The sequence below is a fragment of the Thermobia domestica genome, chromosome 1 (assembly GCF_964235325.1).
Source record: "Thermobia domestica chromosome 1, izTheDome1.hap1.1, whole genome shotgun sequence".
Taxonomy (NCBI): domain Eukaryota; kingdom Metazoa; phylum Arthropoda; class Insecta; order Zygentoma; family Lepismatidae; genus Thermobia; species Thermobia domestica.
The window spans coordinates 218,433,876-218,458,136 of NC_137454.1; the positions used below are offsets into that span (position 1 = coordinate 218,433,876).

Below are 24,261 nucleotides of genomic sequence, written 5' to 3' on the forward strand. Positions count from 1 at the left end.
AACTACCGAATTCACCGCATTTAGTTCCGTGCGAGATTTTCCCATTTGATCGACTCAAGAAATCATTACAAGGAACACATTTTAGCAGCCAAGAAGAGATAATACGAAAATCGAAGACAGCTCTGATGGACATACCGAAAATCGAACTGGATCAAGCGCTGGAATAAGTGCATTGCGGTCGATGGAGATTACATCGAAGGGGCAAAATCAATTTTCAGAACCTGTATTTCTAATTTTGTGAGTGAATTCAGGGAACTTTTTGATCAAGGTAGTATAGGCATTGCATCTTCTTCTACTTTTCTCTGCTTCGCCTTGTCTGTCCTGCCTCTAGTCAACGAGCGGCCAGCCTATCACTGGTATTGTCAGGAATGTATTTTGGAAGACTAGACTCTTAGCTAACGTCCCACTTTATGCATCGAGATTAAGAGAGGTTGTAATGATGAGATCCAAGATAATGATAGAATGACGAAAGTGGAAGGAAACGGGAGAGCACCGAGAAAATTCAGACATGGTGTTTGTCCATCAGAAGCTGGAACAAACCTGGGACCCCACGAGCCGTAAGTGAGCGCTCTACCACTAAGTCAATGCGGGCTCTGCTAGGTTCTAGTGTTGGATGTCGCGTAAACAGCAGTCTTTCTAGCAAAGCCGCTGAAGTTTACTTCTAAACTTTCGTTGTTTCCTAACTCATATTAAATAAAAGAAGTATTTATAAGAAGTTTTACTTTGGACGTAGATTAGTCTTACTGTAAAATGTTTAAACTATGAGAGTTTCCGCTGATGAAAACTTGTGAAAGTAACTGAGACGTTAACAAATATGAAAGCAATTTCTTTTTTGCTGTATTCTATATTTGTTACAATTTTCCTCTAGAACTAATTTTCCACCAAGTGAATTCAAGACTGTTGGCCACATTCGAGATTTCCACTAACAGTGTTCTCTCCCTTATTTTGTAGAAATGTATCTCTCAATTTAAGATAATCCCTTGGGAGTAAGAGCTGTTTTATTTTTATCCTTATTTGATCTACGGCGCGATATTTTCTTTAAAAATTCCTTTTTAGACAGCAGTTTAGATATATCAAAGCAAAATATTTGGATCCGTAGAAACGCGATTAACTCAAGCAACGGCTTAAGCAGAGCGATCATTGCTGCAGAAACAAAAAAGCAGATTTGTGCAGGGTTTCCGACCAGATAAGACGAGACGAGAGATTTTCCGTGACTCAATACGAGACGAGACAGGTGTTCCAATAGCAATATTTACCCTTTACGAAACAAGACATCACATTCTCGTCCATGGATAATATCCTATGACGATACAATCTGACTAGTTATTACGTACCTACATTATTTCAGACCTTGTTTATATTATTGCCTCCCACCTTCCTTCGGGTCTAATCAAAGAGATCTTTCTCAAGAACTTCTTAGGTAGTATTCTACCAACCTACGAATAGCTATTTTCCAAGAGTGACGTATTCTGACAATTAAGCACAGATACCTCAATTAAAGGATTTTTGATTTAGATTTCTCGGTTTTCGGATCTATTGCCATTTAGCCCGTCACGTATGAGGAATTACGTCCGTCGGCGAGCACACTATCCGGTGAAAGGGAAGGAAGGCAGCGGCCTGGGACCTATAATTTAGGTACCACCCCGGGATTTGCCTGATGTGAATGAGAAAAACCCAGGAAATCCTCATTCAGGATGGATGACCTGAAAAAGCTCTTTACACATTTTCGACCGAGTGCCCCCAAGGCCTCGATGCAAGTCTGCAATTTATATCTACATGTATGAAAATGAAAGTGGCTATGTTTGTGATTTCATACCTCTTGAACTTCCGAACGATCTCTTTCACACATAGATGAGGTTCGGGCTTGGAATAGTTTTTATCATTTCACTTTGACGGTGCAACTTAGGGGAGGTGAAGATATATATATATATATATATATATATATATATATATATATATATATATATATATATATATATATATATATACATAAAAATGAAAGTGACTACGTTTGTGATTTAATAACTCTTGAACCACCCGACCAATCTTGATCAAATTTTCAACCTAGATGCGATTTGGGCCTGGGATGGTTCAGGCCTATAATATTTCACTTTGACGGTGCAACTTAGTGCAGGAGGAGGGGAGAGATTAAAAAAAAATGATCGAAAATGACCGATATTAGTGTGGAATCCATAATTTTCGGGGTCGCTGAGAGGAACAGTGACACTTCGGATGCTGTTTAAATTTAAATTCACCCCTTTATGTACAAAACGAAACATGTTCTCCTTGTGCAAAGAACGGGTATTCTGCTAGTACTGGATATTAGTAAAGGAGCACGAAAAAAGTTGTGAGGCATGTATTCAGCTAGAGTCCCAAGAATAGGTCCTATCTCTACCTTTGTCACTGATAAAAACTCAAGGTGGATAGAATCTACTACAACTTCTGATTTCAATAATAATCACCAGAGAGCAAAAAGAGTAATGGATAACAAGAAATGATTTCCGCTATTAAGAGTCCCAAGAAATGGTTCAATCTCAGCACTGGCCAAAAGTGACAAAAGTGACAGAAACTTCTATAACATATTTGAATAGTGATCACTATAGAGCGAAAACTGTAAGAAATAAGAAGAAATTTTTATACATAGTGTATTAAAAGTCTGGGGCAATAGCCCAACTCCGTTATGAGTAAAGATACCAAAAAATGAAAAAAAGCAAAGTTGTTAAAATAGGTGTTTTTTCAAAATGGTGGATTTTTTTCATTCGCGCCAGCTGTTTGAACTCCACACTGGTAAGCACTGGTGCAAATCCCAGGGGGATGAGGGGGACATGTCCCCTCCAATCTTGGAACTGGAGGTACTGTCGCCCCAATAATCCGATTTAAAATGTGTTCTTTGGGTATAAATGTGGTTACTTGTGTCCGATTGCCATAAAGGAAACTGAGATGAAATTAATGTCTCCCAGAATAAGCATCAAATCTGCCGGCCTCCCAATGTTGAAGACAACTCTTCTCTCCTGATCCTCCACAGTACTGTGTTTCAACTTCATAAATATTTTGAACATCGCTTAAGAAAAACAATTATGGAAACGGTCTTACCCTTCCGCCCCAATGTTGAAGACAGATTTGCACCGCTGTTGGTAAGGTGCCATATGTTAAATGAATTAGCAATATTCTCTTGAGCGCTCACCACACCAGCAATATAGTATTGTTAGGAAACCGATTTGAAGTACCATACTCTAGGTTCCCTCACATAACAATGTGCTTGTTTCCTAGTTTCATTTCATTTCATGGTGTTCCGTGTTTAGACAGATAACTGTGAGATCTCTGCCTTGATTGCCGTCATCATTAGTTTTAATATTATGGATGTTCTCCATAATATTATTTGAGATAAACATTGTTTACATGGTTTCTGTTTTTACATAAGAAAGGAAGAAAAAATAAACGGTGTCTAGCATAGAGTTTTTTCTACGTTTGTTTTTTACCTGGCTTGTTTCCACTATAGCTGTTTTACTGCACTAGACATTTTGCCTGCATGTTTCTTTTCTTCGAGAATTTGTTTCACTTCAATTCACTTTTCCTTTTTCAGTTGGGTTCCTTTGTGCTTTTCACCTGTGTGTTTCAATACATTTGATCTTCACTTGCTTTTTTATTATTATTATTTTGTCTAGTTTCAATTTGTTCCACTTTTTCACTTTCGGTTTCAACTGTGCGTCTCTTTTCCTTTCTTGTCATTTTTCACACACACTGTATGTCAAGGGACTTTGCCCATTGTCCATATCAATTTGGTATTCCAGAATTTGTCCAAGTAATGATGTGCATTTGCTCGCAACACAGCTCTTTCATTTCTTATTTGTAAGAATCCTTTGATGATTTGGTTTTCCTGAATTATCAACTTTGTAGCTCTCTCCATTGTTTGCTTTCTTCCTCCCTCTTTATCCGTAGCCCATTAACTCATCTCTTCATTTGCACTTCTTTTGGTATGATTTATGAATGAGATGATGAGGGTGCTTTCAGTGCTAGTTCATTTACGTTGTCAAATAATAACTTATTTTCTATTATTTGTGTTGTTATCTTGTTCTTTACTGTTTCCCGTTTGCCTCCCAATTGTAGTATGATTCAACACGTGAGAACTGCATGTCACAGGGTTGCGTTTTCTCCTTCACATTCAGAATTTGAATTAGTTGTTAAACCAAATCTGTGTAAATCTGCTTTGTATGGACCGTGCCCACTTAGAAAGAAGGTAGTATGCGAATTAATTCAAGTCGAAGTTAGATGACTGGGAAAATTTCAAATACTCTTCTTTCTGTTGTGCATTTGTCCGATCTTTCCTGGCATTTTCTTATTTGTTCTTCTATTTCATTTTCGGTATGTGTAATTGATCATATGTTGAGAATTACTTTGTCCTGATTATTTTGTTTTAACCAGTAATTTGCCGTTCGTTAGTTTATGTTCAATATTAGGGTGGTATTTCCAGAATAGTCAATAATGCGCCGAGAGATGATGTATGCTTCTGTGAACCTGACCAGTGTTCCTTGGATCCTGTCTATGGTTTGATTCATTTTGATATTTTGTTTAAGTACGTGTCCCTAAATGCTGCTTCCTTAGCTTATTATTGACTAATATTGTTTAATGGTATTGACTAATATTTCGTGTATTGTTTGTAGTAGAAGATCTGCTTGTTGGAAGTTTCTTTTCTCGTCTAGTATGATCCCTCGATAATTGCTCTCTTGTTCTTTTACGGTGGTTCTTTGTCGAGTTTATATTCAAGTTTCCATAGAACAGTATGTATTTTGTTTTCTCGGCTAAGATTTGCAATTTATTGTTCTCGCACCAATGATGATGCTGCATTTTTCTTCTAATTCTCTTTCTGTTGATGATAGCTATACTGAAGACGATAGATATACGAATATCGTCTGCATACGCTATCACTCCTGCCGTTTGTGGTAAACTGATTTGTTTCAGACAGGACTGAAAAATTAAATCTGAGAAAACTGGACCGAGGACTGATTCTTGAGGACAGCCTTTCGTAGTTATTTTATTGATGTTCGTATTGGGTAACTCTATTGTTCCGTTACCAGAATACTCTATAAATATGCTTTATAGTCCTGTTCATATTTTTAGGTTCCTTAAACGTTTTGATGACCACCACGCGTTGTCGAATGCCCCAGAGATGTCTAACATGCTTCTCATTTTCTGTTATTTCGAAGTCTACTGCGTCAAAGAATCTCCTAAGTGCATCTTTGGTTGCCTTTCCTTTTCCGAATCCAAATTGTACTTGGCATCTTTCATGTTTGATCTAAATTTATTGATTCTGTTGTTTTTCAAGGATTATTTCCGAGAGTATTTTACAGACATGTTGGTCTGTATGATTTAGATTTTGTTTTGTTCTTTCTTTCCATGCGTTTGGAAAGGTTTCTTCATTTATGCGTAGAGTCGGAGGAGATAGAGGGTCCAAAAGTCATTGCTATTTCTGTCTTTATGTTGTTGGAATCGTTTCTATGTATATTCCCTATGTCGTTTTCGTGTACTCTTACATTCCGTTTGAATTGCCTCTTTTCCATTTTTTTTTCGTATATTCACTCATAACGGAGTTGGGCTATGGACCCAGATGTTTGATACACCCGGTATATTTATTCAGTATCCTAACAATACATATACCACGTTCTTATCACTCTATTGAAGCCACACGTAACAACTGATTTCTACTTCTTTAGGTTTCAACTGATTTCCATAGAGCAAAAAAACATTAAGGAACAGAGGGAAATTGATTTTGGTGTAGATTCAGCAGGCCAAGCATAAGTCCCATCTCCACATTTATCCCATTATTAGATCAAGAAATGGTAGATATATCGCTTCCGGTTTCAGTATTGGATTTTTCTAGAGTCAACTCTTCTAGAACTGATTTCCATACGTCGCTTAACTGTAGTTAAGTTTTTCGATTAGTCCTTGACATTTGGCATTGTTATGGATTCCGCCTCAGCTTCTGTCTTCATATATCTACGTCTTTTCAAGTTAAAAAAAAAATAACCATTCTTAGGATTCCTACTAGGGATGGGCAAAACCGGTTTTATAAAAACTGGAAACCGGGTTATGAGTTTCTAGAAAAACCGAAATCCGAAAAATCGACATTTCAATTTTCTCCAAAACCGGTTCGGTTTTATCACCGAAACTGGTTTCGGTGAAAAATTTGGAAAAACACATAAAACTATTTCTGTGGAAACAGAATCGTTTCTGGAGAAGAACGAAACTATTCTGGTCAGAAATAGAAACAATTTTGAAAAAAACCGGAACCGGTTAGAAGAAAATCAAAACTGGATCCGGTGAAAAACCGAACCGGTTTTGGTGGAAAACCGTTTTTTAATTTTCAAAAATCGGTTTCGGTTTTCCTAAAAAACGAAAACCGAAAACTCGGTTTTTGTGTCCACCACTAGTTCCTACTTCAAATTTGTTGTTTGTGCTCAACCATACTAACTTAGATAACTAAACAACAAAACCATAATAATAATAATCAACTTAGAAAGCACATATGCCACTACTGATGTATGACTTATGACTTATACATAATCATCATCATTATAAAACTACCACATAATTGGAAGTACCAAGACCATCACAAGATTTTATAATCACAAGTACCATAATTGACATAGTTATTACCATCATAAAACTGACTGCGACAGCAATACATTTTGCTGATCCGACTATACTTTTAACCATATATTTGGTCTAGGAATTAATTCGTGCGGTTGGTACGCACACATTGAAGCTGTAGTACAAACACAAAATACATAAATACCTTAAGAAAAATATTGTCCATCGCTAGCCACCACTTTCGCTCATCTGTCAGGCAATGTACGGATTCCGTGGCGAAAGAAGTCCTCATCCTTGGAAGCGATCCAGTCAGAGACCCATGTTTCGATATCTTCTGAAGAAGTAAACCGCTGTCCAATCAAATCGTTGTTCATGCAATCGAACAAGTAGTAGTCCGAAGGAGCAACGTCTGGTGAATACGGCGGGTGGGGTAAAACTTCCCATCCGACATTTTCTAAATAGGTTTTGACCGGTTTTGCGACATGTGGGCGAGCGTTATCATGTTGAACAATAAGTTTATCATGTCTGTTCTCCCATTCTGGTCGTGTTCTGGCCAGAGCTTGCTTCAAACGCATTAATTGTCGTCGATAACGTTCTCCATTCATAGTTTCACCCGGTTGCAGCAGCTCATAGTACACCACACCTTTCATATCCCACCATATGCACAGCATAACCTTTGCACAGTGAATATCTCGTTTTGGTTGTGATGGACCTGGTTCACCTGGTTTCACCCAGGCCTTTTTTCGTTTAGGGTTCTCGTAATGGATCCACTTCTCATCACCCGTAATAATTCGATGCAGAAACCCCTTTCTGCTCTGTCGTTGAAGCAGCAGTTCGCAAATGGTTTTTCGTCTTTCAACGTCTCTGTCTTTCAATTCATGTGGAACCCAAAGTGACATCTTTTGAATCATTCCCATGGCTTTCAAGCGTTTGGAGACTGTTGTTTGATCAACGCCTAATGCTGCTGCAAGTTGTTCCTGCGTTTGACACGAATCCTGCTCGAGCAATGCTGTCAATTCTTCGTCTTGAATTTTTTTTGGCTGTCCAGCTCGCTCTTGGTCTGCCAAGCCGAAATCACCACTTCTAAACCGTGCAAACCACTTCTGACACGTTCGCTCAGCTAGAGCATGGTCACCATACACTTCCACCAAAATACGATGACTTTCAGTCGCACTTTTATGCATGTTAAAGTAATGCAGCAGGACACCCCGCAAAAACACTTTATCAGGCACAAATTGCGCCATGTTCACTTAACTACAAACTGGTGTTGTTGACGCTTTAATCCACTGCCCTATACTACGAACGATACGCGATGACAGGGGTTTGCAACACATGTGTGGATACACGGAACTGTGGGACGCTCCGTTCGTTGCGCCATCTCTTGTCCACCCTCACGAATTAATTCCTAGACCAAATAGTATTGTCCTCCCAGGTGTTGCGTCAATCATACTCCTGGTTGTTCCAAATATACCGTTTTCAGAGTGAACTCGAGTCCGTAGATCCTGTGCTAGATCAGCAGCACTTACACAAAAGTATGTTCGCGTGTATGCTAATATCCGGGTTCAGGTTTGGATCCTCGTAAGTGTACACCAGTCACTGATGTGAAGTAGAATAAAGAGCTCTTCGAACCTATCTGGGATACCTGCAAATTAGTATGCTCCTTTTCATTATTCATACATCAGTGTACCACAACAGTTATGGTGCGCTGTCTTTGTGAAACTGCTTCCAATCTTACATATACTGCAGTATTTCACTGCACCTGCTTCTAGGATTCACGTCTCATGCTCCACCCTACTCACGCCATTGATTTAGGAGCCGAATTGCTCACAAGTGCTATCATACACCGGTCTGCAGCTACGTTTCTGTGCGTGCGCTTGGCAACATTGGCTACATGTTTTTCGTGGCTTATCAGTTTTGCATTGTATTGTACTGATTGTTCAGGGGTAGTAAACGCGTATCTCGGCAACATGATTGTATTTGTATACGACCTCAGGGGTATTTTGCATGGGTCAATGAAAACTTGACTCACTGACTCATCAACTACCATGACCCACTGTGACCCCCACTCCGATCCACAACTCTGAACCACTACCCACCATAATCAACTATCTATCAGGACCCACTCTGATCCACTACTCACTCTGGCCCGGGATTCACATTTCCTCTCGACACTGATTAAAAAGTTCACCCTTGAAATAAGAACCATGCTAATTTATCAATGCATCAAATTTTACATTCTGAAAAACAAGAAAGATGAAGAAGACAGGAACATGTAATGTTTGTTTATTATACTATGAATTTCTACGGCTTATAGCTCAAACATTCCTCCGTCGTAATAATAGTGAATCATACTTTTAGGGTATAAACAGCATTATGTGTTTGTCGAGTATATTACGAAGAATTTAAATTAATACATAAAAATGTCTTTCTAAATTACAGGTATTTTACAATAATGTAAAGAACGCGAACGAAAATATATGATAAACAAAAACTCAAGTTCCAAGTTGTGCATTCTTAACTGTAGATTTTTTCTCATTAAATAAGTAATAAAGCATGTTTAACTTGTTGCTCTCCAATTTTATCCTGTGCTTATTTTTCCTAATTACTTTATCTGCACTTTCATTCTCAATAAACATTACTATATAAGGTATAAAAGTAACAAATCTGTGTTACTTTTCGTACGTATTATAAGGAGAAAACGAATTTCAAGCATACATTGCGTCAATTTTTTTATGCGTTTTGCTTGCTTTTGATTACATTAATATTTCGTAAATTCATTCTATTAAGATTTTTTGTTCGATGAGTGTGATACCAACTAAACTGAGAGGTGCTTATTGAAGTTCCTGACTAATTACAAAACGTAATAAATTACTAAATTGTCATACTATAACTCAAAACATTGACCAATCTTTACGTATGAAATATAGATATCAAAGAAATAACCAAGATTGAGTTCAAGACGGAAACATCATCATGCAGAAGCATCAAATAATGGCTTTATCTAAAACTCCTGGATTCCCACTGTTGCTGTGTACATTAACGTTTTGAATTTTTGCTTTCGTTTAATATACTGAGGCAAATAAATTTGTGCATTGTACAGTATAATATTTCTATTTCTTACTTAAGGACGATGCAGTATACAGACAATCTCGTGGTTTGTCGCTCAAAATACGCGGGCCAAATCTTCACCTGAAACCTCGTGTGGTCGAAAGCTTGCCGTGCAAATCTTCATGAGTCAAAAACTCTCGTGGTCAAAAACGTGTCGACCAACACCTCTTGGGCCAAAATCTCGCCTAGTCAAAACCTTGTCTATCGAATATCATTGGATCAAAATTCACAGGGCGAAATCTCATCTGAACAAAACCTTTCATAGAAAAATATTATATATATATATATATACATGAGAATTTCTGGGGTCAAAATAATAATAATAAATACAAATAGAAGAAATACTTGAATTATTGGGATCAGAAATGGTTACTTTAGACACTAAAAGTTCAAAAAATTGACAGGTTCAAGATTAATGGGTAGATAATCGAAAAATAAACATAGATTAGAAAAGAAATCTTATCCATCGACTCTAGCAGAATCTTGAAGATGGGGTGAGGGATTGAAGACTCTTCGATATATATTAAATAGATTTTCACGTTTTTCATAACTTAGTTGTTCTAATATTGATTAACATGTGTCCAAAACTTTGAGAGCAATTGCCTATGTGAAACTCCAAGTCACGCCTCTGATCCAATCCACATATAATTTAAATTGTTTGATGAGTATGAACTGCAAATTCTAAAAGGGTTTCAAAAGTGTTATCAAAGATCTAATTCCTTAAATTAAGATGATAAACTATGTATATAAATTTTTATTTAAAAAAATAAACGAACACATAACCCAACGTTTACGAGAATTCCGCTTTCAAGGCGGAAAGGGAGTTACTTATACAGTGTTTTATCGACATTCGAATCAACATTTCTATCTCATATTCAAAAGAAAATAACTGAAACCTTTGAAATTATTCACCGCACTTAAATTTATTTTTAAATTATAGAAAGTGCTATTTGTGCTTCATATATCTCAGAAAGTGAAGCATGTCTAATTGTATTTCGACGGACATGAGAATGTATAAATAATATTCTCTACTTTTCTACTTCACAAGACTGAATTTTAGAAAATCTCTTCGAACTATCCGTAATTTTTTATAATAATGCACAATTAATACAAAACATCGATTTCAGTACTTTTGAGACCAACACTGCGTCTCAACTGTATCAGCAGATAGACGTACTGTAACTTTTCGTGTTAATTCCTCTGTTTTAGAAAAGTACCACTACAATCCTGATCACTACTAACGGTTGTTTTAGATTATCTGTACATGTCACAACCCCTCACCCTAATTCTGATGGAGATGAATTTAAACTTAAACGGCATTGAGAGTATACTACTTGTGTTAACGACCCCGAAAACTATGGATTAGACACTAATAGAGGTCCTTTGATTATTTTTACATGCCACCCCTTTCTATTCCAGCACTCCCCTTCTCACCCTCTAATAATGTAATGAAGAAAACAGCATGATATAGTTTCCCCTTATAATAGTAGGGTTCTCTTTTGATATTATAGCGAGCTCTCTCTCATGGCTAAGGAGTTAGCGCACGTGCTTTTGGCTAGGTAGACCGGATTCGATTCCCGGCGGAAACTCATGTATTTCGGATTCCACATTGTGAATCGGATTCTGATTCCACGGACGCTGAACTTAAATCTAACTAATTTTGGTCTTATATTTTTGTGGTAAACCTCTCGTAAAAACTACACGTTTCTTTGATGCTTCATAATGCATACCAATGGACTACGGACTAGACATTATATAGCTGAAGATCAGACGTAGAATTGACAATAAAGACAGCATATGTACTTCGACATTATTAGGATATGAAAATCAAGTGCCTCAATAGACTTTCGAAATGCAAGATCTTATTTCTGCGTAGGTAACTAGTGGAAACACGAGACTTTTGCAGTACCCCCTTTCCTGTTCTTTTGTTGTTTCAAGCTCTTGGATAAGGGGATCATTGCTGACACATTTACATAGTTGTTTTATAAAATTGGTCTAGAAATATAAATATATACAGTATTTTTGCTAAGTCCTTTTGTTTTTCACAGGCATGGTGAAAGAAAAATACGTGTAATTTTCGGTTTACAACTTTCAAAAAGGAAAGAAATAATCTTGATCCGAACATAATGTAGCTAGAATAGAAGTTGGGAAATTAGCGCTTGTATGAAATTATTTTGCTTCCGCCCTAAAAATATAAGTTCATTTCATGGGCTGCTTAATTCCAATTCCCATGTTTCTTGACGGCACTACAGACACAGTACTGAATGAAAGCTCCATGTGAGCACATTCAAAACAAGATACCATCTTAAGCAATCTGTAGAATGACTAGCAAATTAGTACTTAGAAAACAATGGTATTACTTGTCCTCTAATTTTCATTCCATTATCATTATGTTTGTTCTATACCAAAAATTGTTTATTATTTCATGTTCGTTCCATGCTGCCGAACATGCCGAATTTCCATTTCCAATGCTGCCTAACATGCTACATAAAAATTATAAATTGTGATGCAAATTGGTTTCTGAAATTCCTATGCAAAAAGCAAAATCTAAATTTAAAAAAGAAGGAAAAGTGAGCGAAGAGAAGGAAATTCTAGGACCTCTACTTATGTACATTATCCCATTTAAATACGGTATTTGAAAACTTTCCTGTAGGGGAATATTTATTTGTTGTTGATTAGGTATATGTTAAGCATCACTGAACTTTTTCTTTCTAGTGATATGAGATGCATTGTTCGGAACGTGTATCCGGAATCTAATTGATGAAGCACATGAATTTCAATATCTATTTCTAGTACTTTTGTACTTTTTGTATAACATATTATTCAAAGAAATAGTACACAGGAGTTAAGTTACAATTGTATATCCACAAATTTGTTCTAGCAGTGATCTATGAAAAACTAAAGGTGTCATACCATACTCCACCATTCAATAATAATGCGTTTACAGTGAAATCGTATATATGAAAAATATAAATAAATAAACTACGTAACACTGTGTTATCTTACTCGACCTGAACCTCATTCTAGCCTACTTATCTAGACTAGTTACGGGGGTAACTAGGTCTATAATACAGGAATAGGATGATGAGTTTCCCCCTTATGGTTATAAAAAATTAGAACACTAAAAATTAATGTTCTGGAGTTGAGAGGTAAACTGAGATTTAGGATTAAAAAATATCATCTATACGAATACAAATCTATCTGTACGTCATTGTGCTTGCCCGATATGACTTTCTGTGTAATGTTTTGACACGATAGCGATATCTTTCCGCGTTCTTAAGATACTCGGCATTTATTAATTCTTCGCCAAACTTTGAAGTCGACTTTCTCGAAAAGACACTAAAAATTTTAAAGTATTTTGGATCAGTATAACTATCTAACGAGCAAATCGATTCTTCGGTATCCCTTTGGCATCTTGTGAGGATCCCGTGTTAGATGCGGTACGTAAATCTAATTACCTCTAAGCATTTTAATCCATCCATCACGTTGCACAATGATAGAAACTAAGGCACTTAAATCCGTAATAGTGGCTATCAGATAACTCAGTTAATAAGCTGGAAGTACATAAAACAACTTTTGTAAATAAACCGTGCTTATTTTATTGTGTTTACAAAAGTGAACGTATCCACATAATAGAATAGTAGATATGATCTCTGAATTTTATTTTATTTCTTTCCTCTACTATATCACTTATGTATTCATTTTCTTTACTAAATTTACACTAAAGGGACTGAATATGCCTCGATGTCAGTGAAATATAATTTCTTTTGGCACACACTAGTCATGGAAACCACATTTTGACAATCGACTTAAAAGTCAACAGAAGCTAAATATAACAGAATGGGTAACAAGCAGAATGATCCTAGAACGTCTATTCCCATAGAACATTAATAGAACAGAAACTAGATGCATACAAGACCTATTCTCTTATGTGAACATACAGCTTAGATTTCGGTTTTTGATAAATTTTATTTGTGGCTAATGTTACTCGAGCTTCGTGCTCTGCGAATACCATTTCGCGTAAGTATATCCAATTCTAGACAGCCAGTGCTCCTAGACATCAAATATACAGATGGTTATCAGAATAATTGAAACATCAGAAAAGTGCTTGTGTTATTACTAAGCACAACATACTTTTTGCTAGAAATTTCGAAAGTGACCATTAGATTTACTTTTCTTTTAATGGGATCTGTTTTCTCAAACTATTGGGCGCACTTTAAAGTTACATCTTCTCTTCCTCTTTGGAAGTATAGGTATCAAGAGATTTGATAGGATCATTAGGTGATAATATAGGCTTATCTCCATCTGCTTACTAACTTATTATTTGACGTGTCGTTAAGAGGATTAATAGTTACCAACACATCGCTGGCCATAACAGACTAACTTATTCATTTTAATGAGGTGTCATTAGTTTTTTCTTTTTAGAATTGTTTATTGAACGGTAATGAAGAACAACTAATCTCTGTACGGATCTCACTTCTTGATACTATTCAATGACAACAGTTTCTTCTATTCGAAGAATATTAATCGAGTGTGCAAGTGAATATTCGTTCGTTTGTTCGATTATTGAAGTTGGGTGTTTAGGCTATGTGAGACATGGATCTACAGTTTAACATGCAATCCGAGCTACAGTAATGTGTTAACATTTCAACGCTCTCTTACCGTAAATCGAATCTAGGATCCTGTGTACTAAAGTACACGCGCAAGCCATTAGATCTACTGCTAGGACTGTTAATATTCGTGCAATAAATCTTAATTCCATGTGCGGTATACATGATCTTAATTCACAACCGATTCGTTCACTTCCGCAGTCAATTATAAATATTTCTACCCTTCTCGTTGGGCTAGTGGCTAGCGCGCGGGGTGTTCGTGCACGAGATCCCAGAATTACTGCCGGTGTGAGAGCATCAAACTCTTTACAGTAGTTCAGATTGCATTGTAAACTCGGACCGCACTGTAATGTGTAGGTCTAATTTTATATGGCTTCGTTGGTAATGAAGGATGTAAATACAAATAAAGTGCTTGATTTAACTTTCACTCAATTAATGATGAGCAAATGCAAGACCAAGATCAAGACCCAGGTAGTTTTGGTCTTGGTCTTGGTTGTGTTCTTACTTGTAAGAGTCTTGCAAGTCTTACTTTTAAGTAATCTTATGCTTTTCATGGGTAAATTTTACTCTGGATATAAGGGATAATAAATTCTACAATGAGCTAGTAGTAACAGAAATACAATGTAATATACTGTAATATACTTTACCTTCGTGTAAGTATGATGATAGTGTACAACACAGGCGATGACTTATTTCTTTCAAGGGGTACCCATGCTTTACTACTTATAAGAAAAATACCGTTTCGTAATCTTTTATCTTTTTTAATACATACAATACTCCACTGGTACACAAACTGGGGAGGCTACCCCTGAGATGCATGAAAGAAAATCAAGACGGCACAGATCACTGAAATACCATGAATTGCAAAATTATTTTTACACTCTAAAGGCGTCAGATTTTTTTTCTTTTCAACTACGATTAGCTAATCTTTGTATTGAAGAAACTTCCAATTAAATATTGAGATTTTGTTTTACCGATTCCAATATGTACTCTACGGGGCAGAAACATGGATATTACGCAAAAACAATGAAGAATTGGAGGCTTTCAAAACGTGGACATGGAGAAAAAGTAAAGAATTAGCTCGACGAATAAGGTGTTAGAAATAGTAGCAGTAGGGAAGAAAATAAGAATTTTAGATATAAGGAAGAGGAACTGGTTAGGACATTGCCTGAGGAGGAACTGTATAATGAAGGACGTGTTAGGAGGTATGGTGGAAGGAAAGAGAGGGAGGGACGAAGGAGACTGTAGTTGAAGGAACGTATTAAAGCAGAAAATTGCTACGTCAAGGCGAAGAGACTAGCTGAGGACCATCGTACATCGAAGCTTTTCAGCTGCAGCAAATGACCTGCCAATTACGGCAGAATAGTTATGATGATGATATGTTTAGCAATATTAGCCAAAAAAAGAGAAAAATAAAAAATTATTATAATCAAACCTCTTAATATTTCAAAATAATTTGAGTGAAATTTTAAAACGACTCAACTGTCTATCTTTTGTGTAAACTCAATTTATATAAATACATTTGACCTATATTAGAAATTCAAAATACCGGCATAAAACTCCAAGTTATTCAAAAATTACTGTACAAAATTACTCTCACTTGTGAATATGGATTACTTATTGTTTTATAATGTTATAGCACTCAATGTGCCGTATGCTTAAGAAGGATAAAAGTTATATTGATAAACAATTATACAGCATATAAGTATCCGCCCATGAAATCAAACTTGCGATCACATGCATTAAGTTTTTATCAATGTAATAACTACAGAATTACAAAACGAGTAATAATTACAGAAAACGCGAACCGATCCAAGAAACGTCACACTGTAGCTATATTTCACAGGGGCAGATCGATTCACACGGATTGCATAAACTACTGGGAACACACTCCAGCTGCATTTTTACTGAAGTCAAGACATTCAAGTGAAAGATATGATTTTTTCTTTTTTTTTACATTCCATAAAAAATTCAAGCCCTTCGTCTTGGGCTTGGTCTTGCATCGGGATTCCTGATCTTGGTCTTGCATGCAAGACTCTTGCACAAACTACAAGATCAAGACTCTTGCGCTCATCACTACATTCAATAATAGTGAAAAAAGTCGTGCTCTGCCCTTGTTTGTTTAGTTGATTGTTGACATTTAGCTCTCTTTTCAACACCGATGCTATATGAAGCGTAGACCCACAGTTTGAGATGGAATTCGAACCACAGTAATGCATTCAATGCTCTACCACCGAAAATCGAACCTGAGATCTCGTGCAGAAAAGGTGAGCGCGCTACCCACTAAGCCAACATGGAGGGCAACTCTCTCTTTGCACTAATGCCTTAGTGGCTCTTCTCAGCTAAGTGACCAAAAACCTGCTTTGCTGAATAATGCTCAAACAAGACTAAGGAAGAGTATTTAACGAAATGTTACCGAAAATTCTTAAAGTGACGCCTTTTTAATGCCTTCCTTAAACGTACTTTTCTGCATAATCTGATTAATTAAGAATGTAGACCCTATATACGTATTTGTTATATTTTTGTCTTTCTTAATCTTTAGCGTACATTTTCTAGGAAATACACAATGGAATCCATCTGGAAAATATTTCTGTCGTTATGATACACTGTACATAACAATCTTTCACCATAACGTCATCTGATCGTTACAATCCTAATAAACAGCTGACTGAAAAACAGAACAATCAACTTCCATCTGTTCCTCTCCATAGATGAAAGAACATAATGAGTAAACCCATTGCTACGCAAAAGAAATTCCGGAATAAATAATAAAAAAAAAAATGACTTCAATGGACATTGATCACTCAAACCTTATAATACATCTATGCCATAAATTCCCTACTGAGTTTATGAGACTCGCACATGCATGTATGCTTGATAGATACGAACGTTTGCTTCACAAGAAACTAGACAGTTTATAGTGTCTAGCTGTCGTAACATCTAATTGAGCTTCGGAATGGCAACTATTCGTTGTCATCAGATTTATCTACCTTAATTGGCTAATTAGTTATACATATCGTCTTTATAGACGTTATGAAGTGTGATGCTTATGCTGAATGTAGCTTTAGTAAGAGGATAACTAGTTATTTACAATCCACCATTGACAGAAATGAAAGACAATCAAAAGAAAATAATCAATCACGATATAATACTGTAGGAATGTGGTCATCGGGGAAGAGAGGATGGGATCCCGATCGTGCAAATGATTTCCTGAACACCCAAATGAAGTTTGTTCGTTATGTGTTGATTTTTTCTACTAATTAATAGCAAACTAAACAATAGAATATGAAAGAAAAACTTTAAAAAAAAGTCAATACGTTCAAATAATTAAAACTACTTAAGTTAATAATCTTATTTGTTATAGGGTTATTCAAAAAGCGCGCCGGTTTTGTTACATCATATTATGAACTTTATTTTTTCAAACCAAACTAACAAAATTCCTAAATATTTTCATCCCGATTGCAGGTATGGTGAATGACGTCGGGCATATGAGCTCCTCTACTGCGCTGGCATGCAATAACTCTGTTCGTGAAATTCACTATGACTGCCTGTTTAATAGCCACATTGTTACGAACCATCGCAATATTTTGCTCAGAACGACTACTACGACGACGCCAAGGACTTTTAATGTTTGCTGTTGAACCCGTTTCAATGAACTTTTTCGTAAGTCTGCGAACTGTTGATTCATTCGGTGCCTCATTTCGCCCTAGAACCGCGCGAAGTCGCCTGGCAATTGCTGCATAACTTTCTCAGTTCTGATAAAAAAAAAATATATATATTCACAATTAGCACACGTTGCGCTATAGTAAACTGCTCCATAGCTAGACACAGACTGAAGAAATGCGAGAAATTCAGACTAAGGCGACAGTTAGTATGTTTCTGGGTAGAGCAAACAATGTCGGCAACCGAGAAACAAAAAAATGCCCGACGATCCCAAATCGGCGCAGTTTTTGAATTACTCTTTACTTGCGTTTGCCTAACTCGTTCACACAGTTGCAAATTTATTACTATACTCTTGTATAACAGTATCCGAGTGATCTTATTCTTTCTGCTTTTTATTTAACTATTTACACATACATAAATGTAAAGTGAAACAAACTCGCATCAACAATGTTTTAACCTTATGAGCAGTTTGTTGGTACATTTCCTACAACCTGTGATTCTAACTTGATACACTATTCAGATCCATGTTTCAGTAAGTAATATATATATATATAGTGTGAGTTATCAGAAATTTTCATATTCTGAAAGAAGACTTTTGGTTTACTTTTAACATGTAGAAAGCCCGCCCCTATCTCGGAAAAAATCATGGGCCACTCTAGAACAACTTACTGGCTACACTACTGCCATATTTCCAGGTCAAAATTTGAAATTATTAAAATATAATTCCTGCACACCGTAGTTCAAGATAATATCAACTGTATTAGGAGCTTCTTAATGCGTAAACGGTTAGCTTCATTCAAAGTTTTGGCATTCATTCTTAGTAAGGAGGTTATATAAGAGACATTAACTCACACCTGATGTTAAAATATCGAAACCACTTATGTTCCCACTGGGACTCGAACCAAGAACTTCCACATCTTAAGTTGAAATTTTCTATCATTTACTATAAGGAATGTTGCAATGGTTATTTTTCTCTTCTTTATAGCGGGAGATGGGTGTTTTATTATTCATGGTTCGGTTTCCGCATTGAACTGTAAATGGCGTCTCATATAGAACTTGCCATTTAGTTTCTGGTAATATGTTCTACGATTCTAGAATGTAGGAGAAAATGGCAGAAACCTCGAGGAAAGAAACAAGTACACAAATGTTGCTCACCATAAACTCATATATGGAAGTGTGAGATCGAACCAAGAATCCTTCGCACCAGATATAAGCGCTCTACCACTATAACCAACAAGCTAGGAACTGTATGGATTCCATTGGAATTATTGCTACAAATGAAATACGAAAACCAGTAATGACGAGAAAGAGAGAACCATTTCTCCAGTATGTTATCCACAATTAACCAGAAGCATGAATTTTTACCAAGGAATCAGTCGATTATGTTAATGTCAATTTGTCTTTCATAGCTTTTAGCTGAAATATATGACTAACAAAGTTTACCTAAGCTAAGCAAATATAATATTGTTTTTAAATAATTAAAACGTCTAATTTTGATGTTGATATTCACTATTATTCGATCCTTCGTGAGTAATGTCAGTTAGCTGAGTAAAAACATAAACATATACTTAGAATATACTTAATGATATGCAACCAATCTAAGCTTTATGTTCAATCGGGTTGCATACTACTAAGGAGCAGTTCACCTAATCCACTATGCGAACACATCGGATATTATATGTTCGGATCAACTAGAGGATCATCTCCATCAATGAACATGATTCTCAAGTTTTGATCGCTCCACATTTCAGCCGAAATTGATGGTGATCCACCAAGCAGTTCTTGAAATATTGCTGTCTACCGGACAGACGGAAACACGGACAAACAGGATTAATATATCAATATAAAAGATTTCGGTTGGTAAACCAAACTTCTTAATAGAAAATATTATTTGTCATAATACTTCAGTGTTTGTACTCGCATAAATCATATGCATGTTTGTTAATTTTTCTATCCGTCTAACAATCTCAAGGGGTACAAATAAAGAAAACTATCTCTGCCTGGGCTGCCGAGGATCAAATCCTCCTCGGATCCTACTGCTGACAACTTGATCATAGGTTGTATTTTCTGTATGTTACTGGACACACACGCTGAATATGAATCATGAAATTGTAGATCAGTATGGTTGAGGGTTCCATTCTGCCATTTGTTCGAAACAACAACGAGTAAATTATAGTAAATTAAAATATGCCGTAATATTTAGTTTACAAAATTGTTTTTTTCTTCTGAAATTTTTGGTTACATGCTCATTATGTTTTTTTCCTATACTTTTGTTACTTTGTGACATTCGATATATTGGAATGCCTAATTTTCCTATCAACTCAAAATTTTCAGCTATGGTAAGTTTGTACACACATCCATGAGAATGTAGTATGTTAAATATATATTAGATGCTCCCAAGGAAATCGATTATAATGGCTGGCCTGCTGGTTATTTAACAAAATATAACATTTTAACACTTCAATATTTTGATTACACCACAAATATAAAGGAACCTGCCATGACGAATGAAAAAATGACCCTGATTTCTTTTTACCTCAACGGTTTACAGTTATACGTTGTAGGCAAAAAGGCAGCGATGATGAATATAAGAGCATAATAAAATAGTTTTGAAATTATGATAGTAAGAGGAAAATTAAGAACCTAAGTGAGAAATACACACTATCTAGCAAAATTTTATAGACCTGGAGTCAAATATGTTTTCTTTGGTGGCAATGTAGGCGAGACAGTACCACTTAGCTACTGTGCATCTAAGCAGTATTGAGCACTTTATCAACACGACATTCGACACAAACTTACAGTTATAATTTGAGATACTACATATATTTATATTTTTCTGTGTTGTTTCAAAACTCTTTATCCATTTGTTATTTCTTTATATATTTACTCTGACCGTCTGGGAGAGAGAAAATCTCAAGGACTACTTAAAAGATCACCATCAATTTTGTCCAGGACGTAAAGTTAGGAATCAAGGTTTTCGATAGAAAGTTGATCCTAAGATATGATGAATCAAAAATCAGTCCCTATGAGGATAATTATGGATATCATCCTTGACTGATAGACTACTCGCTCTGTGTTGCGATTACCGGGCTAGTATAATACTCAGGATGCAACTGTTATGGAATACAACGAAATTAAATGACTACTTAACGTTGCGTGCACTCTGACACTGATGTTTGTTTACTTATTATTTTATAAGAAGAGATTTAAAGTATTTTATCTAAAGGATATTCGTCACTTCTTAATTTTTCTTGTGGATTTAAGAAACGAAACGTAAGTATTTTCTGGTGTTGTAAGTATAACTATGGTTCATTGACATTTCGCTTTTCAATCACCGTAAGTTACATCATTCTTAAGAGTTTATGACATTAAGAGACTTCAAGTCATTCCTCATCTCTAGTACTGTATATAATGATGAGAGACGTCCATCTTTATATAAGTTTAGTAGTAGGAATAGTTTAGTTATTTTCCGCTACATCATACGGATAACAATCAAAATAGTTATATCGTAATTAACTAGAACATAAAATAGTTATAGCACAAAAAATGAAAAATATCTGTAATACAAATGAAACCTTTCAAAATCTTTACTGACATAGATCAAAGTAAAACAAACTTTAAACTAAAAAACTACTTAAAATTGAAATTTGAAAATTTTTTCATGTACCATTTAGAATTCAACATTTTTCAAAATTATAAGCTACATTTTTAATGCAAAAATATTCCTTCATAATATTAATTAATTTATTTGATGCAGTGAACGAGTACATGAAAGGTTTTAGTTTCTGCGTTGTAGTAGAGAGGTTTCTGATTTGAATCCCATGGGCGATCATCTGATTTCCAGTGTGTTTCTGCTCCTTTACGCGAATGTTGGCATTGTACATTTACATATTGGCTCTCGTAGAATTCATTTTAATATTCCTATTATTATTTTATCATTAAATTGTGCTAAGTATACAACAGATTACTAGCGGTACATGAAACTGCAATAAAATATAAGTGCGCTTTATTTCCTTATCTATTACGGCAAAATTTAAAAAGAGATATTAAAAACACAGATACGACGCGTAGCATATCGGTGCTTCAAAAATTTTAGTGTTGCATTTTATGTATCTAATCTGAATATTAATCAGCCCTTTATATATAGTAATCTCGTCCCAAATTCTTTCAAGTATGGACCAAAATATACACAAATAATTTCTACCAGTATATAGTATACAAAAATGGTTTTGAAACCGGTGTGAGTGGATCTGAGTTTGATTCTCGTTGGTTCAATATATATGGTCCAATATCTACAGGATAAAATCGTAGGAAATAGAAGATAGCTCTTAAAACATCTAAAACAAATTGGACAAATTTATACCTTCTTAATTTACACCGATTCACTTCGGGTTAACTTTCTTTATAATTAGCATGTACAAAACACTGACAATATCCTGTTCCAAAAGCTATTTTTTTTTTAAAAAAAATGTTCTATATTCACTACAGTATAGAAAATACTACGTATTCGAAAACAACAGTCAGCTGTAAATACTATGTACTCGACATACATAGTAAGCAGTTGTTTTTTGCGTGGCTAATATTACCGCAAAATCCTCTGAAGATAATAGGATCATCAAATAGCAAGTGTACAGAAGACAACCATTGGCTATCAATTAATAGAAGAAATAAATGGTCATCCAATAATAATGCGGTCAGAAATTCTTCATGGAATTGGGATTTTATTACACCATCGGCGAGAGAAGACAGTCGATTTATTGGTGTAAATGTATGTTTATTTGCAACACAAACAGCATTTGGAAAGCTATTACGTATGGTACGATTTATTGATGTCATTTCTTAAGCTATCATAATCATAATTACGAAAGTTAACAGCTGTCAATACTGTGATCGTTGTAATTAAGTAAAAACAAAAATGTCATTATTATTATATACTGTATACATATTAAGATAAAATGACAATATGTTATTAAAAATATAATTTACTTACCGGTTTGTGCCTTTACCGCAGTCTAGGGTTCCATGTGTCTGTAGCTACCCGGTTGTCGCGTGCTAAAACCAAGTCCGGTGCGCGGGTCAAACAAAGTTTTCGCTTCCCTCCCCCTTTTTTCCCTAACCTTAAATTACGTGAAACGAGAATGATCCGCCGATCTCGTGCACAACTCGTAGTAGTAGCACGGCGGTGCTCTCATACTTCACACACACACACCTTTAAAACACACACAGACATGCACTTTCATACATATAGTTGGATACACATACATACATACACAAGACATATGAAAACTTGGGGCGCATGCGTCATTTTACTCTTGACAACATGCGCTCTACTAACTTTTGAGGGCTGCAACAAGAGCGACTCTAAGCGAGAATTACTGGAATTATCTAGCAACACTGCGCTCGTTGAGTTGAGTAGTTCTTTCATCGTACGACAGGGAGGAGGTAATATTCGCCTTGAGGCATCGACAGTGTATGTTGTAACTCTCGCTGTCATAACTTGGAGAAAAAAAGTAAATCTTAGAAAGAAATACATGAAACAAAAAAAGAACAAGCAAAGGAAACGATTATGTCATTTATCTTTAAAACGTTTCCAAATATTTGTAGATTGAATTTCATGCCTTCGATCATAATGCCCTGCAGCAAGATTAAACAATATTTTCTTCTGTTTAAAGTTTGTATAGTGCATTATCATGGCATCACAGTTCTTACGAATACCTGAGTTCACTTGACAGATAAGCAATAATTCATCTACACACTATTTACTAACGGAAGAAAAGATTCATAAAATACAGTAACTTGAGGGTGTCATCTTTTTCTATGTTTACTATTTCAGCTGTTCAAAGTCTTTAAAAAACGAGTGTAAGTAGAGTTCTCGGCAACTCTAAGTATCGCGTGCATCCAAATACATAGGATGTCTCATTGAAAAATTACCACTACTATTAATTATTTCCAAAGAAGGTTGTTAAGGCCTTTCAAATTAGAAGGAGGGTTGGCTTACAAATGATTAAATTCAAACCATCATATTCGTCTTCCCCGTCTGCCTTCTCGATCGCGAGGTCTCGGAAATCATCCCACTTACTCTGCCCACGGAACGGCCCTAGTCCCAGACATTTCGCTTAAAATATTTAAATTATAATAAATCGCATAAACAGGTTGTTTAAAAGGCGATTCTAAAATAATAATAATAATTTATGCAATATTTTGCACATGTCTTAGTGGAATTCTAGCTCAAAAATTCATTCATATACCTAACATTACCAGCTTGATAAATTTCCATTCATTTGCTATGAAA

General features: G+C 35.7%; 1 protein-coding gene and 1 long non-coding RNA gene across 2 annotated transcripts in view; one reads left to right on the forward strand and one right to left on the reverse strand.

Annotated features, from left to right (window-relative positions):
* LOC145693919 (cGMP-dependent protein kinase, isozyme 1-like) overlaps window positions 1–23,309 on the reverse strand; it is a 912,022-nt gene extending 888,713 nt beyond the window's left edge. The window contains exon 1 of the mRNA XM_081770079.1: window positions 22,960–23,309. The gene's annotated coding sequence lies outside the window, so the exon portion shown is untranslated. The remainder of the gene's footprint in view (window positions 1–22,959) is intronic.
* On the forward strand, window positions 13,593–19,472 carry LOC145667075 (uncharacterized). The gene is made up of 2 exons (XR_014127861.1): window positions 13,593–13,716; window positions 18,955–19,472. It is a non-coding gene; the product is annotated as an uncharacterized LOC145667075 (long non-coding RNA).
* Window positions 23,310–24,261: the final 952 nt, after the last annotated feature.